This window comes from Adiantum capillus-veneris, chromosome 11 (assembly GCF_014529385.1).
Source record: "Adiantum capillus-veneris isolate H3 chromosome 11, ASM1452938v2, whole genome shotgun sequence".
Taxonomy (NCBI): Eukaryota; Viridiplantae; Streptophyta; class Polypodiopsida; order Polypodiales; family Pteridaceae; genus Adiantum; species Adiantum capillus-veneris.
In genome coordinates this window covers 95839089-95856133 of record NC_140941.1, presented here as the reverse complement: position 1 = coordinate 95856133, position 17045 = coordinate 95839089, and positions in this window count along the sequence as shown.

The following is a 17045-nucleotide window of genomic DNA, read 5'->3' as shown; positions in this document are numbered from 1 at the left end:
GGGTTAACCAATGCGCCAGCTACTTTCATGAAGCTTATGGACAATGTCTTGAAACCATATTTGAAAAAGTTTATTATCATTTTTCTTAATGACATCCTAGTGTACAGTGCTTCTGAAGAAGAGCACTTACAACATCTAAAGTAGGTGTTTGAATTACTACGATAAAGCAAGTTTTATGTAAAGGAATCCAAGTGTGATTTTCTCAAACGTGAGATTCATTATTTGAGGCATGTAATTATGGTTGTCGGACTTCAGATGGATAAATCCAAAGTGGATGCCATTCGTAAATGGCCTCCCAAAAAGCTGAAAGAGCTTCAAATTTTCTTGGGAGTCGCAAGTTTTTATCAATGGTTCGATAAAAACTATGCTAGCATTGTTGTTCCTATGATAGACCAACTAAAATCCAAGGGAAGAACCTTTTAGTGGGGAGAAGCTCAACAACAAAGTTTCGATGCTCTCAAGGTTGCATTAGCTACAACTCCTATTTTAGCTATTGTAGACCCTATGAAACCTTTTGTGCTAGAAATGGATGCTAATAATCATGCTATTGGAGCATTCCTGCAAGAGGGAAGGCCAATTGTATTTCAAAGGCAAGAAACTTGATTCTGCTTAGTATAATTATAGTCTTTATTACCCAATTATGGCTTTTAGCCCTTTCTACCTTGATCCTTTCAACCCAAATTTGATAGTGGTAGTTTCTACTTACCCAACTCCTATGTACTGAAAATAAATTAGGAACAAAAACAAACAAAACACTACAAATTAAAGTTGGAATGGAAAATGGAATAGTAATTTCAAAGCATCAAGAAGATTTGAAGAATTGAAATTCTTTCGATATTTAGTCGGTCCCTTGACTCTAGACTCTATCAAGCACTAATAAACCCTAGTCTAGCTACTTCACTGCTAAGGTGTAAACAGAATGGATGAAAAATATTTGGAAAAGAAATCTCTAAATATGACTTGGTCACTCACCATCTAAGGATCACTCCTCGATAATGGCACCAATGTTAGCAGGTCACCGTGATGGATGTCTGTAGCATAGCTATCTAGCACTAACATAATATGTCAATACTCACGGACGTGACTTGGATGGGGCACAAAGACTCTTTGAGGGTGTCAACCTCAAGAAGTGAACCTAGCAAGCAAACGTATCAACTCAACAAGCTAATCATCACGCTTGATTGGAGAATCTACCCAGAAACCTATCATCACTCTAGGTCATCATACCATTTTGTCCACCAAATGGACTTGGATCATCACAAAATTTGGTGGTCATCTAAAAAGGTACCAAAATCATGATCCATGTTGTACTAGGTCATGAAAATTATAATAGAACAATATAAAGACGTCTTGTTAAGGTCTAATAACACTCTTTTATGGTGAAAATGTCAAAAAATATTGATTTTTGCACTCAAATTTGTAGATAAGACTCACAGACATGTAGCCAAAATGCTTAAACTTTGTTGAGAGACAAAGAGACAAGGAACACAATGCACTTCTCAAAAGTGAATTTGGATTACTAGATCAAGAGAAAAATGAGCTATAAGTTGTAACCGAGTAGCCGATTGACTGTCGTACAACAAAAGCTCTTCCAAATCCAAAAGATAATGTGTGTTTTCAAACTAAAGCTTTGGCTTATACACTTAGGTCTTTTCAAATGTCCAATTGTCCTGCTACTCCACATCAATAACCCAAAATTTATGTGGAGAGCTAGATCCTATATTGCAAAACTAAGATCTCATTGACATACTTAGAATCTATAAACAATGCCTTTTTTCCATGTTAAGAGGAACGGCCTCCAAAATCCTAGATGTTGATATGAGACTTCCCCTTATCTAATCAGTAGACTTGTGACAGTACCCAACTAATGGGTGGACCCAACTAATCAGGTCCACCCATCTATAGACACGATTTCATTTGGATACTAGTCGTCCACTTTTGACAGTGCACTCAGCCATTCCTCTTGTTTTTTAAATTACTATCACATTTTTTTACATGTACAATCAGGGTTTCTTCATTAATTTTGAGCAAGAGTTCTTTTAAATAGCCCTTCAAACATTACCCAAACAAAAAAAATCTTTCTCAAAAAAAGCCTAATGAAAATAGTACAATATGTATAAAAAAAAGAATTATCCAATTTTATAAGTTTGTCTCTACCAACATACTTTCTCTATCTAGCAAATAAAGCCTTTGCAAAGGTTTTCTTATTTGTTGACTGCAAAGCCATCAATCAAAACTTTCAATGTTGCTAACCGCTAAGGATACTCACTCACCATGAGATGCTAGCACTACTAACCACAAATTATTCTCTGTTAACCATGGTATTTCCTTGCTAATCATGAGCTCCATCTGGCAAGAGCACTAGCTTCTTATCCTTGAATGCCGATTGAAGATGAGCAAAAGCTTAACTTCTCCTTGTTGACCACCTTTGTAAACATGTCTGTAGGATTTTCACTTGTATGCACCTTTCCTAGCTTTAGTTGTCTCTCTTCGAAAAGAGTGCGTATGAAGTGATACCTCACCTCAACATTCTTTGTCCTTGAATGAAAGGCTGAGTTCGTTGCAAGATGGATACCTCTTTGGTAATCCCCATTTAAGACACAATTGTCTTGTTTGAATCCAAGCTCTTCTAAGAATCTGTGAAGCCACAAAATCTCTTTGCTTGCCTCTGTCATTGCTACATATTCTGCTTCTGTGGTAGAAAGTGAGACTAATTTCTGTAGCTTTGAAGCCCAACTTACAACTGCACCTCCAATTGTGAAGACGTAGCCAATAGTGCTCCTTTGAGTGTTTTTGTCACCTACCATAATTGCATCGGCATACCCTTGCAAGAAAATTTTAGTGCCTCCAAAATACAAAGCATTCGTGGTTGTCCCCTTTAGATACCTAACTATCCACTTCACAGCTTGCCAACGCACTTGACCTAGATTATCCATGAACCTACTCACAACTCCCATTGCATGTGCAATATCTAGACTTGTCCAAACTATTGCATGCATTACAGAACCTACCGCTGCAGCATATGAAACTTTAGACATATAGACTATCTCCTCTTCTGTCTTTCGACACATATCCTTGGTTAGTTTAAAGTGACTAGCCAAAGGTGTAGAAACAAATTTTTCATCTTGCATTGCAAACGTTTCTAGTACCTTCTGGATGTAATCCTCTTGAGATAGCTTTAGTGTCTTCTTTGTCCTATCCCTTGATATCTTCATATCAAGTATCCTCTTTGCAACACCTAAATCTTTCAATGAAAAAGATTTAGATAGCTCCTCTTTTAGGTCTTTGATGTCCTGCATGTTAACACTTGCAATCAGCATGTCATCAACATAAAACATTTGGATGATGAACTTCCCATCTCCCAAATTCTTTGTGTAAACGCAGTAATCTGAGTTGCATCTTCTGAATCCATGATCCAACATCCATCCATCCGGCCATAATATTCCAGCAAAAAGGACTATTTCAATGAAGCAAGCTCGAGACTGGCAGTGAAGATTTTGGTTTCCGATGGTGATTTTTCTTCATGCATGATGGCTTCTCCTCATGATGGGGGCCTTACAAATGTGGGTTTTTAATATAGAAAATTACAAGGGGTAAATTAGTCTCCATACTTAACATAGTGCTGGGATGGAGTGCTCTCACCGTCGCACAAAACTTTTTCTATAGAGTTCTCTTGGTCTTCCTCTCTATCTATTCTGTGCTCACCCTCTACCTCTTTTTATAGGTTTTTGGGTGCATTATTCTTGGTTCATGCTTTTTGGATCCTTGCCTATCGTATCACTATTTTTGGCTACATCTCTCGCATCACTACTTTTTGCGTAGTTAACTATGGCCGACTTCTGCTTTTAGCTATGAGTTCACATTAGCCTCTCTTTTTGGAGTCCTTTTCTCTCGGTTATTTGGGAACCACTAAATATTCAACACCCACTTTCTTAAAAGTAAGGCCTCTAAAACCTTCTCTTTATTCCTTGATATCTAAAACATAGAATTACACATAGAATGACTGATTTCAAAATTGATTGTAGAGATGTCCTGTTAGAGAGCTACCACAAGACGAGAGATTATCACTTTTATTTATAGAGGGATTGAGAGATGAAAGTCTCAAAAAGGACCTGCACTTGAAATCCTTCACCACATTTAAGTAAGTCACTAGAGAAACATTGTATCTAGTTGACAATTGTAAGATTTACGGAGAGGTAATGGAAGATGCAGATAATACTATTAGCAATGTCTCTTCAACCACAAGAAAACCCACAATGAAGTGGAGTTTTCTGGCTCCAAATGCACCAAATGTTATTCAAATGGTCAAGGAAGTGATCGGGAGAATGAACCAGGGCTATCAGAACAAAATTTGAACCAGGGCTAGTGGAGTCGTATGGAAGAGAATGTGAAGGTGTTGTGTATGTTGATTAGGGTTATCCTTCCTAGGTAAGCTTAGACGAGGCAACAAAACCTTCATACGTTGCTCAACCAACAAAGAATCATTATGCAATGGACAAAACATGCTCATGTTCATAGCAAATTAGAACTACAAACCTAAAGGATATCCTCCTAGGACACGACAACCAATGGGGTCACAAGAAGCCTCTCAACAAGGAGGCCCTTGCTATGAATGTGGAGGCAACCATTGGGTAAGATTTTGTCCACACAAGGGTGAGCATACAAATTTTTTTGGGTTCTATGACGGTTGTGCAATAGACCATTTACTTACAAATTTCCCCTAGCCCTGGAAACAAGGGGAGAGAAACCATGAATGTCATTAGAGTTTTGCCTTGTTCAAGGGGATCAAAGAGTAGCCAACAATTTTGATCAATGTGGTGGCTAGAACTCAGGCTCATTAAGCTACAAAGAACACACTGGTTGAGGACGAGAAAAAACGACCAATTTAGACAGAGTTCGAGAGTTTGATGGTTATGACTAAAAGAGAATCTTGGAAATAAAAAATAGATAGAATGAAAGCTAAGAGGCTAAAAGAGAAAACTGCCTTGGAGATAACAAGCTCTAATGAAGCCAGAAAACCAAACATCCCCAAACAAGAAGTGTTGATACACCAAAAGGATGAGGAAATTGAGCACAAGGGAAACAAAGTGATTGGTCAAGTGAGAATTGAAATAGAAGCACCATTGGATACAAGAGTAGTGGCAAATATCACTGATAATGCCAAGTCACAAGGGATGATACCCATTGCAAAAGTGAAAGAGCCATGGCCACAAGCCTTATGGAGAAAACTAGAACTGCAAAGATGGTAGTGTAACTTTTAAATTTTCACATATAACAGAGATCAATATGGATCATGAGTTGTATCTTGGAGATATACAATCTCTATATGGTGATCCAAGAACGAAAGTATCTACAAAGAGCAAACCTGAAACGTTGAAGACTTTACCATTGTTTATATAAGAGCATGAAACAAAATTGGAGCTGGTGCCCTCTCAATGGAAGTCAGTTTGAAAGATGATGGACACATGGAGCCTCCATGAACTAATGTCAACTCCTATATAGTGTACGATAACTCTCTCTAAGCTTTTGCAGATTAGACCGCATCTATGTGTTGAAGTGGGAAAACATCTGGAGAAGATGGGGCTGAAAATCTCTCAATAAGACATCTCTATAAATGAACACATTGGTAAAACTCTACAAGAGAAATCAAAGGTAAAACCAATGCTTATAGACAAGGTGGGTGATTACTGAAGGAGAAGAAGGAAACACCACCTTGCCGGTAGAGCACAAAGGAATGAAAACCATTGCTATACTTGATAGCAGTGATGGGGTAACCATTGCTACCAAAGAAATATGGGAAAAATGGACTCTAAAAAAAACACGAATAAAAGTGTAACTTGCAGATGGGTATGTGGAAAGACCGGTGGGTATACTAGAACAAATCATAGTATCCTCATGTGTAATTGAGTACAAGCAAAAGATAACTTTTGGGAACCGTTTCCAGAAGATTTGTTTGAACCCTTTGGATGGGACCAGATAGTGGCTACCTTATATGTATGCGTGAACAAAGCAACTCCAACAAAATTTTGCGAGATGAAGAGGGCATTGACATAGCACCCTTCCAAATGGTGAGTGTTATCTTGGAATCAGGGTCAAAAATCAAGGACCTATAGACTTAGGGAATGCTTGAGTGCAAACAAATAGTTGATGAGGTTTCCATCCAAAATTTTTGGGATCGGAGAGCACACACACAGAGAGCCAACACGAAGAAGGAGATAGACACAGTGTGTGGCGGGGCGGTACTCACACTACAATGTGTAGTTATGAGTATAGTTATTATGAATGAATAAATGAATGGCTGTACATGGGCGGCTGAACAACGGGCAGCCGGGCACACGGGTCTTTAACCCAACAATCTCCCACTTAAAGGCAGTGTGCCTTTAAAGTGGCCAAAGTACAGCAAAAGAAGTCAAGCCATACCCATCAGCAATCTGCAGTGTGCAAACCGCTGTGAGGCTAACGACTTCGTGAGTAGATCAGCAGGGTTATCGTCAGTGTGTACCTTGACAAGCTCTATGCGCTTGTCCTCTAGCACCTCTCGTATGAAGTGATACCTCACCTCAATGTGCTTTGTCTTCGCATGGAAGACAGGATTCCGTGCCAATGCTATGGCACTCTGGCTATCACAATGTAGAATCGGAGCATCACAAGCCATACCAAGATCTCCCACTAGTCGTGAGAGCCATACGGCCTCCTTGGCAGCCTCAATGGCAGCCATATATTCAGCCTCTGTAGTGCTCAAAGCAACGCATGGTTGTAAACGTGATGCCCACGAAACCGGTCCACCTGCAACTGTGAACACATAGCCGCTAGTAGACTTCCTCGAGTCCACTGACCCTGCATAGTCTGAATCTGTATATCCGCAAACAGACATATCCTTCTCACCATAACATAGGGACAACTCTGAAGTCCCTCTCAAGTATCTGAGAATACCTCTCACTGCATCCCAATGACGCTTGCCCGGGTTAGACATGTACCTGCTAACCACACCAACTGCATGAGCAAGATCTGGACGCGTAGCCACCATGGCATACATCAAGGAACCAACAGCTGACGCATAGGGAATCTGAGACATCTCTGTAGTCTCCAAATCTGTCTGAGGGCAGTCATCATGGCTGAGTTTTACATATGGAGGCAACGGGGTACTAATGGCCTTTCCCCCTTCCATATGAAAACGCTCAAGCACCCTGTCAATGTACTCTTTCTGACTAAGAAAGAGCATCTTGCGAGAACGATCACGAGTGATCCGCATACCCAAAATATGACTGGCATCCCCAAGATCCTTCATGGAAAAGGTTTCATGTAGCCTATGCTTCAAGGCATCCACATCAGAAATACACTTCCCTGCGATCAGCAAGTCATCCACATACAAAACCAAAACAATAAGACTACCATCTGCAGCCTTGCGAGTATAGAGGCATGGGTCCTCATAACTGCGTACATAGCCCAATGAACTCATGAATGCATCAAACTTACGATACCATTCACGAGATGATTGCTTCAGCCCATACAAGGTCTTAAGAAGCCGGCATACCATCTTCTTTGAACCATGAATAACAAACCCACTTGGTTGCTCCATGTACAAATCCTCGTGCAAGTCCGGATGTAAGAAAGCTGTCTTTACATCCATTTGCTTCAATTCCATGTCTTCTGTAGCTACCAAAGCAAACAACATACGCAAAGTAGACATCTTCACCACTGGGGAGAAGATCTCGTCAAAATCAATGCCCTTCTGTTGCTTGAATCCTTTAGCCACAAGCCTTGCTTTGTACCTAGGCTTTGCATCCATTGAACACAGTTTTATCTTGTAAACCCACTTGCATGGTAGTGCCTTCTTACCCTTTGGCAAAGGAGTAAGCTCCCACGTTTTATTTTGGATCAACGAATCCATCTCTGACTGCATAGCCTGCTCCCACTTGAGCTTGTCAACACTAGACATGGCCTCATCATAACATGATGGCTCCCCGCAATCAGTCAACAATACATAATCCATAGAAGGCACAAAACGCTGAGGCTGTCTTGCACGCCGCTCTGAACGCCTCAAAGACTGTGCAGGAGGTGCATCTGGCTGTCCCACATCTACATGATCTCCCAACAAGGGCTGATCTCCCACTTGAGGGTCAATGGGCTGCCCACGAGCAGCCATGGGACCATCATACCGATATCACATGCCGAACCTCAACCATTCGCGGTGATGCTCTATACATAGAGTCCTCATGAAAAACAACATCATGGCTGCGCACAATCTTCCTGTCAATAGGATCCCACAATCGATAACCCATCTCACCAGAGCTACCATAACCCAAGAAGATACATCTCTTGCTCTTTGGATCCAATTTGCTGCGTTTTGCCTTAGGTACATGTACATAAGCTTCACAGCCAAAAACACGAAGGTGACCATACGAAGGTGGAAAACCTGTCCATACCTCTTCAGGCACTTTGAAGCCCAAAGGAACACTAGGTGAACGATTTATCAAATGCACAGAAGTGGCAACAGCTTCATCCCAAAATCCATTTGACAAACCAACCATAGAAAGCATACTACGGACTTTTTCCTGTATAGTCCTGTTCATGCGCTTTGCCACACCATTTTGAGGAGGTGTATAGGGAGCACTAAGCTCGCGCCGTATACCCTTCTCAACACATAATGTTGTGAAAGCATGAAACATAAATTCACCCCCATTGTCCGTACGTAAGCACTTCAACTTACAACCTGATTGGTTCTCAACAAGAGCCAACCATTGCTTAAATATATCAAACACCATATCCTTCTTACGAATGGGGTATGTCCATACCTTCCTGCTAGCATCATCAATGAACGTAACAAAGTACATAGCACCTCCAAGAGAAGCATTGGGCATCGGCCCACATACATCACTATGCACCAAAGCTAGCTTTTCCAAAGATCTGTGTGGAACACTTTTCTTATGAGAAGACCGAGCATGTCGACCATAAAGGCAATGCTCACAAAACTCAAAACCACCAAAATCTGAAACGGGAATGTAATCCGCACGTGCCAACAACTTCAAACCTTTTAGTGACATATGCCCCAAACGCTGATGCCATAAAGAAGCAGGAGGTTGCTCAGTGATCCCCACAATGTGATCAGCCACACTAGCTACACAAAGAGAATACAACGTATTCCTCTTAGCACCTTTAACCAAAACAAGGCTGCCCTTAGTGATCTTCCAACCTCCATCACCAAAAGATACATTGAAACCAAGTGAATCCAACTGACCCACACTAATCAAGCTTTTTGCAAGAGCCGGCACATGATGCACACGCTGCAAGACAAACGTAGTAGAGTTTGGCATAGCCAAATGAATATCCCCAATGCCATGAATCTGCATAGAACGCCCATCGGCAATCCTGACAGTACCTGTGCTCGAAGCATCGTAGTCATGAAACCACGACCTATGAGGCGTAACGTGAAAAGAAGCACCACTGTCAATGACCCAATCCATAGGCATACTACGCTCATGAGTGAGAAGAAAAGCGTCATCAAAATAGGATGCAAGCAACACATCACCAAGCTCTTCACTAGTAGCACTAGTCGGAGCACATACATGGTCATCTTGAGAGCTACACTCTCCCTGTGTTGCATTTAACTCCTCAATCTTGACATTGGATTTAGGCTTGTCCTTAGCATCATGGTCTTTCTTCTTACCATCTCCATTTTCCCTTTTCCACTTGTAACAATCCTTTTTGAAATGGCCTTTTCTACCACAATGAAAACATTCCACATCCTTTTTACTTGCGCCTGCACGGGAATTGCTTCTAGATTTACCCCTGTTGGACTTATACTTGTCCATAGTCCTGCCTCTGACAACCATTGCACTAGAAGACTTACTACCTGCATTATTCTTTCGATTAATCTCTTCCGTGAGAAGACTAGACTCCACATTAGTACTTGTCAACTCATCCGCAGGAACCGAGTTACTTATGGCTGTCCTAAATGTGTCCCATGACTCAGGCAACGTGACAAGTAAAAACATAGCTTTTACATTTTCCTCAAACGTAATTTCCTGCGTAGCAAGTTGGCTGAAAATTGTATTGAACTCATTCAAATGCGCATTCATGGAAGCACCTTCCTCCATTCGCAAATCAATAAGCTTTTTAATCCAATACACCATAGAAGCAGCTGAATGCTTATCATACATATCGCAAATCCGCTGCCATAGCTCATAAGCTCCACCCTGTGCATCTTTCACATTGTAATAAACAGACTTTGAAAGGGAAAGCCTAATGGTAGACCTGCACATCTCATCCAACTCCTCCCAATCATCCCTCTCCATGTTCTCTGGCTTAACTCCCTGCAACTTTAGAGGTCGAATCTGTTTCTTCTGCACCAAGACATCCCAAATCTGATCTTTCCAATATGAGAAGTTAGCACCATCCAACTTCTCAATATTGAAAACTGTGTCCTCTTTAGTGCCCATTACAACAAGAATGCAACAATGAAAAACCTGTAACCAACCAACAAACTGCCACAACAAAGTAGTGTTGCAAATCTGACAACACCTGCTGCTCAATCAAAGAGCAAACGCATAGAGTATAAATCAGCCCATAATATGGTCAAAAAACGTACGTAGAAATCCACAAACAAATGCATAAACCCGTGACACCTGTAACTCAACCGGCCTAGGCAAACTGTGCCACAAAATGCATCAACAATGAGCTGTCATAGAGGCATAAACATACTCCATGTCTGAGTAACCACAATAGAGACATAAGCTGACCAAGCTTACACAAATCCGTGAGCATAAATGGATCCAAGTGAGCATATAACCAATGCACAAGCTCAACGAAGTCCAATCTCTACTGTCAACCAAGTACCTATCCGTACTCAAACCGCAACACTGCAAGCAAGAGCAAACCCGCTCTATGTATAAGTGAACCAAATCTCCACAATATCATGCATAAAGAGTGTCTGTCAAACTGCCATATCCACATCCATCAACATACATAGATGATGTAAACCTGTAGCTCAAGAACACGCATAAACAGACTGCCCAGAAGAGTAGAAGCTCCCACTCAGACCACAACCATATACATGGCTGTCCCACAGTCAAAATACATGTTTTGTAACCACAGAAGAAACCTGTATCCAAAGCTCCCTGTAACCTATAACCTGTACCCGTACCTGTACCTGTACCTGCACCTGTACTTGTACCTGTAGTCGAAGAAGACAATGTTGCCAAACTCCCACTCTATCTATGTGTATGAGGCCACTCCAAGAAGAGGCTACACACTCTCAAATGAGCTGTGGGCTCACGTAAGTGGAAGACACTACAACAATGGCACCTGTAATGGCTATGGAAGCTCTGGCAGCAGAAAACTACCAAAGAGAGATGAAAAAACGTAGCTCCTAGTCTGTAGCTCGGATGGGATTTCTAATGGCACGAATGGCTCCGAAATGGGGGTTAAACCCCAGGACGCCTGCTGAAAATACTCGCAGAGTGCTGAACCTTCCAATGCCAAGCTCAGAAAAACCTTCTGCTCTTTGGAAATGCGCGCGTGCGCGAAACCGGAAAACGGCAATGAAACAGCAGCAAGTTTCAACACACTCAACAAGTGGTATCAGAGCTTGGTAATGAGAGCATTGAGAGCTTCATTTACCACTTGTTGGGATCGGAGAGCACACACACAGAGAGCCAACACGAAGAAGGAGATAGACACAGTGTGTGGCAGGGCGGTACTCACACTACAATGTGTAGTTATGAGTATAGTTATTATGAATGAGTAAATGAATGGCTGTACATGGGCGGCTGAACAACGGGCAGCCGGGCACACGGGCCTTTAACCCAACAAAAATCTGAGTGAAGAAGAGACAAAGAATTCCAAGATTCATGAGACGATGCACTAGAGATAGATGTTGAGGATGAGATATTGAGTAGCTTTGATGACAAAAGGAAACCAAACCAGAAAGAGGTGATCTTCTATGATTTCCTAAACCAAAAGTCTAGAAGACAGAAGAGGTATTGAGCAAAACGAGTGAGGAAACAAAAGCACATGCAAGAAAAATCTATGCCTTTTTTGAAAAGCAAAACACACTATTTGATGGTCGTAGATGCAAGTGACTATGTCAGAGGCAAAATTACACGAAGATATGCGAAACTAGCTTCAACAAAGACTAATCCAAAGAAACAAAACACTACTAATCCAAACACTGGAACATGCTAATCTCCACCCAGCCATGCCCTATATAGGCCCTTGGCCTGCTAAATATAGGGATCCCCTTGATTGCATGTCCATCCTGGCCCTTGGACGTGACTGGTCCTACCCTTATCCTGACAAAAAATATGGATTTTTCCATCTGTACTCCAACAATTAGCTTAATAGTGCAGAAAAGAATTACACCCATGGAAAGAGAAGGGCTAGGAATGGTCTATGCAATGAAAATTTTTAGACAGTACTACCTTCTTGAAAACCAATTTTTATTCTTTGTGGAGCATCAAGCACTATCATATCTTTTCAACAAACCCTATGATACAAGACGTATTATTTGATACCTTATTATATTGCTTGAGTTTGATTTCATTGTGGTAGTAAAAAAAGGGACTAACCATTTTTCTAGATTGACTCATGTAGAAGCACCTAACGGGGTGGATGATGACTTGCCAGACTCTTATCTATTCAATATTGAGATGGTACCAAGGTGGAGCGAGCACACCATACCTTTGATCACCATTGGTTAGTTATAGATTGAGAGGCAGCCATCAGTCATTGAGCACACACAAGCACTTGTGCTAATAGCTAGAGGGCTATATAATAATGGGAACGGTGGATTATTGAGGCTATGTATAGAGCCCACGGAAAGGAATGTTTACTTGAGTCAAGACTATGTACGTACTACAGGAGTTTACAATGGAACAATGTATTATTAAGGCTATGTATAGAGCCCACGGAAAGGAATGTGTACTTGAGTCAAGATCATGTACATATATATGAGTTCACAATGGAAAAGTGCAAACATTTTAGAGATTATGAGACTTGTTGTGTACTGGTCATCGAGAATGTAGCAAAGTGTTCATAACTATATCAATTTAATGTGACATTTGTGCAAATCAAGCACCTATAGTACATGCAACACTTTTCAAAGTAGTAGTAGTAGACTTCAGACATTGTGGATTACCTGACCAAAGGTTGAGTAAATTGAAACCAAAATACATTCAAGACAAAGCAAAAAGCTATATGTTGTGACCGAGGACCATCTCTACAGGAGAGGAAAGGACAATCAATTACAAATGTGTACCACGAAAATACAAATATATACCATTTTTAAAACAATATCATGCTAGATAAGAAGGCGGATATTTTTTGCAGATAAAGCTACCAAAGTAATCCTTGTTGCAAGAATCTGGTGGCCAACCTTGTTCATAGATGCATAAACATATGTGAAGAGTTGTGATGAATATCAACATACCAAAGCACCTATGTGGCAAGACAAAATGCCATTATGACCCATGATGGGGGCAAGGGCTTTTGCCAAATGGGGCAATGACTTTGTCGAACCTATCGCACCTCCAACATATAGAATTCATGCTTAATATATCATTGTGGCCACAGACTATCTAATCAAATGGGCTGAAACCAAAGCAACACATAAAAACGATGCAAAAAAAAACAATACACTTCTTGTAATTTTAATGTTTTTATAAGATATGGGCTACTGATTGAAATAGTGAGGAACAGAGGGACTCACTTCATAGACGAAATGATTGAATTCTTGCTGGAAGAGTTCATGATAATTTATCATGAATTGGCACCATACCATCCTCAAGCTAATGGACAAGAAAATAGCACAAAAAAGATTCTATGTACCGTGCTTACAAAAATAGTGAATGAGTCAAGAATAGACTAGGAACAATAGTTACATTCAGCTCTTTGGGCATACCGAGTTACTTACAAGACAATAATTGGAACAACACATTTCGATATGATGTTTGACCTTAACACCATACTGCCCATGGAATTCGTGATTTCTACACTGAGTAGCCAAAAATCTAGAATGGATAGTTCATGAGCTGTGAAAGAAAGTGACTAAGGTAGGAAAACTATATGAAATATGCTTACGAGCCGTCACTTCCATTTATGTGCAAAAACAACACATGAAGGAATTCCATGATCAACATGTGATCAACAAGGAGTTTAAAAGGGGTGACTACGTATCAGTCTACACCTTAAAACAACACTCCAAAAAGCTAAAATAGCAGGGAAATGGCCCATTTGTGATTATCAACATATCATCCAGTGGTGCCATAAAACTTGCCACATTAGAGGGAGAAGAGATGCCCAACTAGATTAGTGGCTATAGGTTGAAGAAAAATTATCTACCACTAACCACAAAAATGCTAGAAAAGATTCACCACGCAGCAGGATGGAAGCACAAAACTCAAGCTAATCAAGCATGGGCTCAAGAGGAAGCAAAGTTGTGGATTTCAAAGAGCAGGGAATGACAAAACAATGTCCAGTTCTAGCAGCTTGCAACACCACCTCCTCCTATCAATGTAATTCAAACAAAGCCAAATTGTCTTTGAGGTATGGATGTACCCATTTGTATACAACTGGCTGATAAATCTACTGAGCATGCATTTGTTGACACTGGAGCACGAGCCAATGCAATGAATTACTCTACGTACTTGAAACTATCAGATGTACAATTGTCAACAAATCAAATCGAGCTCCGCACTGCAAACCAAGGGATGATGGTCCATTTAGGTCATGCAAATGTATCAATCAATATAGATGGCTTTCAATGCCCACATCAATTCCACGTAATGGCGGGTGCAAATCTTAATGAGGCAATCATCCTAGGAGTATCATGGATGCACACATATAAAGCAATTTCATATTGGCAATAGGAAACCTTAAATCTCACCTTTAATGGCACCTTTTATGTCACTCCTTTGACACAAATTGATCATATTTGGAAAGTATAGCCTATTAATAGAAAACCTCCATCCGCAGTTGGAGCCTCAACTTGCTTGGCAATACTGTCGACAACCAATCAAGCAAGTATGGGTGAAGAAATCCATCATGGCAAACAAATTTAAGCAAATATAGTTACCAAAGCCAACAAAACCACCAGTGGTTAACCAATCCAAGCAGCCACCGTCTCAAATAGAAAATTCTCAAGACCACGAAGCAATTATACTTGGCAATGGTAGCCCAAATAGCCGACAAAGCCTTAACAAAGTCAACTCAAATATAAATGGATTCCAAAGTGCAACCCAAAGTCCATACAATCAACCCCCAACCACCAAAACCAAATGGCAATAAAGATCAAAGCAATCAATGCAACCACCAGCTCATCTGTTTACACAACCAAAGTACAAGTGGGTACCTAAGAAAACACCAACCACAAAATTCAAGCCAACGGTCCTCACCAGCCCGATAGTCAAGGATAGAGGCGCGTTCTCTTCAAATGATTTTATTTAGACCACATAAATTAGATAAAGCCCCGATAGCAAAATCCACTGGACAGTCCATTCAGTATCCACATCTTGCACAACATATTGTGGCCCCATGCATCTCTTCCATTGGCATAATAGGGACACATTACATAGCATTGCATAGACATGTTGTTTGCGTTCATGCACATTGCACAAACCTTTGTCCGAAACGACTCAAAATGGGAAATGGGGAGTTGCAACAACAGCTATAGCAGCCTATTGCGAGATCTTAAGCTGCAAGATATTGAGAATTTATGTGTATTGTGTATAAAGTGTGTTTTTCTCTTAATCTTTTTCTTTGTAGTTGCTTTTTATTTAGATTTACCTCTTATCAAGCATAATAATGAGCCATATTGACATTTTTTGATAGACACGATGCCTAAGTGAGACTGTATGTATATATATATATATATATATATATATATATATATATATATATATATATATATACATATATACATATATATATACATATATATATATATATATATACATATATATATATATATATATATATATATATACACATACATACATACATACATACATACATACATATATATATATATATATATATATATATATATATATATATATATATATATATATATATATATGTATGTAGTATGTATGTATGTATATGTATGTATACACATACATACATACATACATACATATATATTTTGGCAAGATAATAATAATTTTCACTAATTTTTAGCTAATAAGGAAGCCTGTCAAATTTGGAAGGATTTGGCACATGTCAAATTTTGGACCAACTTACGACTGATTAAAATTGCAAAATCAAGGGTACTCAGCAACATCGGTTTGACATCACCTCTCATTGTGGTGGATTTTCAACATCCGACCCCAACACCGAGCGATCCTGCGGACGAGCACTTTCTCGCTGATGGTTGTGATTGACACACGCTCGGGTGAGGTGCCTGTACCATAGAGGAGTGACACGACATCGGCATCGAGCGCATCGATCGCGCTCTATGGCACCGTTTTGACTCCGAGCACCTTTGGTAGCTATTCAACTAGCACATTTTATCGCAGTGATGAAAATCGGCACATACTAACATCGACACGCAGGTTACAGGTTACAGGGGGCTTTCGAGCCCGTTTACACACAATTTCTCTAGGTTTCTGGACACTTACAAACACAACACTTTCACAGGAAATTTGACAGTCATTTTGATAGCAATTTATTTGTGGTTAGATGCATTGACAGATGCATGTTTACGTTAGCACACCATAGTGCTATTAAGCTCTTTTGAGAGCAAATATCCCTGCAAGGATCACTTTTACTGCATGTAGCAGTTCTTGGCGCCTGTTTGAGCACTATCACTCATGTACATTGAGTTGCAGACACTGTCCATTCTAATTTGTGGGAACCCATTTTTTGGCTATTTTGGCAGTTTTCTTGGCCGTTTCTGAGACTCGGATTGGAAGAGCCCTTTTTGAGACTGTGGCTAGTCTTTTTGTGTGTGCATTAGCCTTTGGAGGGTCGATAACATGAGGTTTTCTTTGAGCTAGGATATTCTCGAATGTTGAGATACCTTTGGTGATACAAGTAGCTGGAGTTTTCCA